The sequence below is a fragment of the Podarcis cretensis genome (genome assembly GCF_951804945.1).
Source record: "Podarcis cretensis genome assembly, chromosome: 11".
Classification (NCBI taxonomy): domain Eukaryota; kingdom Metazoa; phylum Chordata; class Lepidosauria; order Squamata; family Lacertidae; genus Podarcis; species Podarcis cretensis.
In genome coordinates this window covers 36,520,234-36,527,045 of record NC_137180.1, presented here as the reverse complement: position 1 = coordinate 36,527,045, position 6,812 = coordinate 36,520,234, and the positions used below count along the sequence as shown (strand labels likewise).

Below are 6,812 nucleotides of genomic sequence, written 5' to 3'. Positions count from 1 at the left end.
AGCATGCTTTGTAGTTCTACAACTCCACCTTCCACATATCTTTCAAGACTTGCTTAAGTTTGTCACTGCATAGCTTTAAAAATTAAATAACCTGTACAGAAGAGCCCATGCCACATTAGGATTAACCCATGTCAAATCAGGTGTGTAACCCTGCCCTTGTCCTAACTGAAATTTGATCCCAAGCACACTTGCTAAGGGAAGAAAGCATTGGCTGGGTTGATGTTTTGCTCTTTAAATCTAGCTAAATTGGGATGTATCCAATGCTTGGGTGTGTATACACTGTGTGATCATTTGCATTCAGTGCTGGATACAAACACTTTTGTGGGTGCTGTACACATGACATCATTCCTATGTCATCCAAAGTGCATTCTGCAGGGGCTGTTTTAATCCATTTTGTGCTGAGAGTGCGCTTCTCAAGGGTTTGATGTTGCCACAGAGAGTGTCCTATAGGTCACCAAGTGATGCTGCAGAGCTGTACCATTCCTCATCTCCTACCAGACTGCCACTATATTCCTACCAGACTTCCAGTATATTAAAAAAAAATGTGTGAAAAAATACTTTTTAAAAGCGAGGAACTGTGCGCGCGCGCATGTGTGTTTCCGCCAGTGCTTAGGGGGCATGGACACACTAATTAATGGACTAATTAATAGACTGCGCAGATAGGTAACTCTTACTTCAGGCAACATTATCATATGAAGGTATGTACAATTGCGAAGCACCATGTACCAAAGCAGCCTGTGGGAAAATGAGTCCTGTGTGTTTCAAATTCTAGTGCGTACGTGTCTTGCCCTTCCTCCCAAGGGAGCCCAGGGTGACAACATACTCTCAGAATACACCCATTAATAAAAACAATAATGGAAATGACTAACTTACATCTGTTCTAACTCTGTTGGATACTATCTTTCAAGCAGGAGCATAGGGAGCTGCCTTATACTGAATCAGACCATTGGGTCCGTCTTGCTCAGTATCGTCTAGACTCTACACTAACTGGCAGCGATGGCTCCCCAAGCTTTCATGCAGGGACTCTCTTCCCCAGCCCCCACCTGGAGATGCTGTCAGGAATTGAACCCGGGGCTTTCTGCAGGCAAAGCAAATGCTCTACCCACTGAGCTACAGCCCTTCTCTCGGCCAATCACTTTCAAGCATACTTCTCTAGTTACACACAACAGATCTGATCATTATTGAAAACAGATGTGAAAGACAGAGGGGCATTTGCTATTAAGGACCACAAATATTAGTTGGGGACATGGGAAGTGGACCTAATTTCACTTGTAATACAGTGGTACCTCTGGTTAAGAACTTACTTTGTTTCAGAGCTCCGTTCTTAACCTGAAACTGTTCTTAACCACTTTAGCCTCCCACTGCCACACGATTTCTGTTCTCATCCTGAAGTAAAGTTCTTAACCCGAGGTACTACTACCGGGTTAGCGGAGTCTGTAACCTGAAGCATTTGTAACCCGAAGCATTTGTAACCCGAGGTACCACTGTACTTGTGTAGCTAGTGGCTTGGGCACCTGGGGTGCAGGGTGTGCATGGGGGTGGGGCAGGGTGCCCGTGGGGGTGGGGTGAGGCGCCGCAGGGTGAGGTGCCCACAGGGCGGGGCAGGGCATGCTAGAATCCCAGTGTCCGAGCCGCGTTCCGCTCTGGCACCCTGCAGTTCCGCGTTGCTTTTTCGAGCAGCATACAGCCTTCAGGGAGTCCAACTGCCACCTCCGCATCAGCTGTAGGGCGGCTGAGAGGGAGGCAACGGGTGGATGCAAACCCCACACTGCTCTTTCAAACAGCGCAGACTCAGAGCCTGTAGATGCCTGAGCCACCACATCACTCCCAGGAGAGTGCTCTGTAGGCCCCTTGTTAAGTGCCGCCCCCCACTATGCCTCTGATATAGCTGCCCTCTGTGTCAGTTGTTTCCTTTATCATTTGCAGCTTGAAGTTTTTATACAGCAGTGCAGTGGAGCAGGGATGAAGAACTGACACTGATTTCCTGGGGTGCTTTGTGCCAATATTTTGCATGTCAAATAAGCAAGTTTTTCTCAGAGAGAAACCCACCAAATACCTGTAAGCTAAGCAGAAAAAGGTGCTGCTACTTTTATTTTGAGAAATTCCAAAATGCCTTCATTCTGATCAAAATGTTACACAATATTAAGCAACCTTTTGCATGCAGTCTTAGGCTGGGGGTCAGGGGAGAGAAAAGGTGGCTTAGTATTGAAACCATAGTCTACATTGGTCAAAACTTCATTTTTGTTATGTAGACTCAGAAGGATGTGGCTATGAGGGTTGTCATTTCAGAACATGCCACTATAGTATACTACATAGTGAGGGGGTCAATGCCTCCCTAATATTTTTCAGCAAGCCATTCTGTAGTACACACATACTGCAAATTATTCACACATCTGCTGTGTCACTATTGTGACATATAAATATAATAATAACATGGTAATGAAATAGAATTGTAATCAAATAGCAATTATTATAATTATATAGCACCTATAGAAAAACAGAGTAGTTACCAACAGTGTTAACTGATTTTACTACTGCATTGTAAAATTGTTGTAACCTACCCTGTGACCTCAAAATGGTAGTTACTTGGGCTTTGTTTAAGGAAATAAATAATAGTGCAATCCTAGTCATGTCTGTCACAGAAATAAGTCCTATTGAATTCAAGGGACTGACTCCCAGGTAAGTGTGCTTAAGACTGCAGCTTGGTTAGTAGTTGTATGCCACTTTTCCATATACATTACACTCAAAGTAGTTCAACAAAGCACAATAAAAGGCAGATCTGAAGATACAGAAACAGGGTAAAACCCTCTAGCCTGGGTGGTGAAAGGCAGTCAGAGAAGCTATTTCCTCTGGCCACAGTGGTCATACTTAAATATGGTTAATTTTAAAAAAAAACAACCCGACAGAAATTGCATTGCACCTGTGGGATTTGATTATATGTTCTCTGTCACAGAGTATTTTGAGAAAACTTGAACTGTGCTGCTAGAGTTGAAATCATTTCAACCATATGAAGAAATACTTAGGACAGAACTAATATTTCAAATGGAGCTCAACATTTTGCCAACGTTTTGGTTTTGAGATTTTTTTTGGTTTGGCAGGGTGTGCTGGAGGAGACTCTTGAGAGTCCCATGGACTGAAAGAAGATCAAACCTATCCATTCTTAAGGAAATCAGCCCTGAGTGCTCACTGGAAGGACAGATCCTGAAGCTGAGGCTCCAATACTTTGGCCACCTTGTGAGAAGAGAAGACTCCCTGGAAAAAACCCTGATGTTGGGAAAGATGGAGGGCACAAGGAGAAGGGGACGACAGAGGACGAGATAGTTGGACAGTGTTCTCGAAGCTACCAGCATGAGTTTGACCAAACTGCGGGAGGCTGTGTAAGACAGGAGTGCCTGGCGTGCTCTGGTCCACGAAGAGTAGGACACGACTAAACAACAAACAACAGTTTGATAGTTGTTTGGCAGACAGAAAATTAGTCTAATTTCCATGCCACTAAAGGCTCCACCTTCTAAGTTTCTGCCTTCCAAGTGCTCTAGAGTATCTAAAGGCAGGGAGATGATTATAGGTGTAGAACTGGTTTTATTTTAATTTATATATATAGCTGGAACAAATGTAGGAAAAAGAAAGCCCTGAGTTAACCTGAGGGAAGCTGAAGTTCACAATCTGCATACAGTATACTAGGGAAGTCCATGTGTGGTTACCAGGCAAGGACTTTTCTGCAAGTTTGCATGTATATTTGTTTTTTATACTGAAGAAAATAAAATATTTTACAAATAATACAAATGATGATTGCTAAAGTATTTTGTTATGCATCCAGATTCTAGCAATAAAATCTGACATTAGGCCAATGCACACAATCTGTTTCAGGCTTTATTTTTCAGTAATCCACCCATACTGAATTGAGGTGTGGTAAACCAGTGGCGTGAATCAGCTACGGCAAATATAAGCTGTTGACTGCATTTTCTCAAAAAAATGCATGGCACATGAAGAGATGACTTATGATTCATAAACCATTTCTTCACATAACCAGTTTGCCGTAGCTACAGCAAAGTTATGAATAAAAAAGCTTCTGTGCTTTTATGCAGAAACTGAGCAGGGGAATGATTTCAGGGCATAAATAAGAGGGATGTGGGGGGAAAGGCTTTGCCTGTTTAGGTCATGTAGCTGTTCAAGGAACAGAAGCTATGCTCCAAAACTGTAGCAACGTTTGATGCGCAGGGAACAGAAGATGAAAAGGAAAGTGTGGAAGTGATTTTTTTGAAATTAAAATACAAGGTACTGGCCTACATCCAGTTTACCTGCAAATCAGCCCTGTGTCCCTGAACGCATTTAACTCCCTATTAAATGCATACCTTTTTAATTGTATTTCAGCAGCGGAAGTTAAGATTCAGAAATCTTGCCAAGTGATGTCTCTCGGTTGGCAATCGTCCCCGTGTTCTGCCCAGCTAATGGGTAGCACTTTCTCATCTCTTACTCGTTTGTAATTTATTTGTTTTCGTTATAAGCGGCCGCCTTGCACAGCTACCTCTTTATCGTGTTTTTAATAGTCTTTTGGGAGCCGAGCAGAGTGACTGGGCAAACTCAGCCAGATGAATGGGGTATAAAATCATCATCATCACCATCCCAAGTCCTTTCCTCCTGTAAGGTGCTCTGGAAAACAGCAACAACGACACGTAAAGTAACTAAATAAATACGTGGTTTCGGATGCCCTTTCGCTTGACACCCTCACCGCCCCCCCCCAATGCCCGCACGATACACGCTCCTTGCCTTAGTCAGGGACCAGGATCTTGCGCGGAGGACTACGACCCCCGAAATGCACCGGGCCTCCCCTCAGAGAGTCTCGAGGGGCGGAAGTGTTGCCTGAGGAGAAGGCGGCTTTCGGTTGGGCCGGGGGCCCTGTGGTCGTTTGCAAGGAGGGGGAATTGGCTTCGGGCAAAGAGCAAAAGTCCCTGAGAGGGAGTTGGGGGGGGGGTGACGGGCGTAAGTAGCAGCCATGTCGGAGGGAGGCGGCACCTGCGAGACCGACAGCGATGAGACGATAGTGGAGGGTTCTGTCCCTGAGAGCGACGGGGACGAAGAGGAGCTGCTTGCCAGGAGGTGACAAATACACACACGCGTTACAATTAGTTGTGCAAACACTTCACAGAGGCGTCACAAGTCACCCTCTGGGGCTGACTGTAAGTGTTTGAATACTGGCAAAGGGCGTGTGGCTACTCAGAAGTAAGCCGCTCTGAGTTAAGTGGGGCTTGCTCATCTAGTATAAGATTACAGTTGGTCCTGTAATAAAGGCCTCCCGTTGACCAGGATATGCCAGTTGCTTCTTTTACTCATTCAGATGCATGGTAAAATTAATGGTGTGTGTGGCCCTTCCGCCCATATAACCGTGCTAAATGACTGCCTACTCTCTCCTTCACATAACACCCCAAACTGAAAACAAAAGTCGCTTAAGGTCCTAAGCATACAACCACCCACCCCTGGGATTTCAATGTGCTTTTTTTAGGTCCCTTATTTGGAAACATAGTCTTCAGTCAAACGGTTCAGGTAGGGTTTGCTATAAAAATGGCAATTAAGGTTCACTGAAGGTGTGCCTTGCAATCCTTGCCTCCTCAAGTTCAGTTAACGAATACAAAGGAAGGAAAGGGTTTGTGAGATCAATGGTGTTGGGGGCACAGGCAGCCGGTGCAATCCCTCTCCCAACACCACACGTCACTATTTCACAAATAACAGTATGTCTTGTGAACAGGGCTTCTTTATCAAGCTCCTGAATCTATATGGGGTGGCAAAATCTCAGAGGTTTTTGGCAAGGCCTGAGCTACTAACCTCTCTCTTACCTTTACCACACTGCAGTGGAAATGTGCTCTAAATACCACATTTTCTTAAAACTTTCATATCAGTCTAGCTACCGGTAGACTCAGTCTAGCTACCGGTAAGTTCTGGGCAGTCTATATCCATATCAGTCCATATCCATATCAGTCCATATCAGTCTAGCTACCGTTAAGTTCTGGGCAGGAGTAAACCCAGCATATCCTCCCTTTTAAATAAATAAGTAAATGATATACAAATATTTGGTTCTGAAGAAACAGGAACATAGTTTTCTTTCTTTTCCCCCGTAAGATTTTATTAAAACTTTTTTTGTGATACAATAAAACAAAAGGAATGAACCTAGATAAAAACAAAGAGAAAAGAAAATGCAGAGTCCTGACTCTTAACCAGTGCTTTTTTCAGGGGGTGTGCAAGGGTACACAGTACCAGCACCTCTTTTTTAGTTGTGTGGCACTTATTGTAATATCTTCATGGTGAGTACCAGCACCTATTTATCTAGGAAAAAAATCATTGCTCTTAACCCTTATCTCACGCAAAAAATAGTGGACCCTCCCAGCTCTCACCTGGGAGCTTTCCTGTCTTCTTCCAGTCACTCAGCCTGGGAGGTCTTCCTTTCCCTGGCTCTTATCCAGGGTCCTTCCACCCATCCATAATCTTCAAGTGTGTGTAATCCTGAACCCCAGTAACAGCCCAGAGCAGAGGACACCATAGTAAAGAGAGGGAGAGAGAAGAAAAAAGAAGAGACGTATACAGTGGTACCTCAGGTTAAGTACTTAATTCATTCCGGAGGTCCGTACTTAACTTGAAACTGTTCTTAACCTGAAGCACCACTTTAGCTAATGGGGCCTCCTGCTGCCGCCGTGCTGCTGGAGCCTGATTTCTGTTCTTATCCTGAAGCAAAGTTCTTAACCTGAAGCACTATTTCTTGGTTAGTGGAGTGTGTAACCTGAAGCGTATGTAACCCAAGGTACCACTGTATAAGAAGAAGA

At 44.3% G+C, this 6,812-nt stretch overlaps 1 long non-coding RNA gene across 2 annotated transcripts; it reads right to left on the bottom strand.

Annotated features, from left to right (window-relative positions):
• On the bottom strand, positions 1 to 5,551 carry LOC307226866. Of its 2 annotated transcripts, XR_013843621.1 has the most exons (3): positions 5,014 to 5,551; positions 4,353 to 4,650; positions 1 to 505 (listed from the first exon to the last, which is right to left on the bottom strand). It is a non-coding gene; the product is annotated as an uncharacterized lncRNA (long non-coding RNA). The 2 variants fall into 2 exon arrangements; XR_013843622.1 differs by lacking the exon at positions 1 to 505 and having other exon boundaries at positions 4,341 to 4,650; positions 5,014 to 5,544.
• Between the last annotated feature and the right edge of the window lie 1,261 nt (positions 5,552 to 6,812).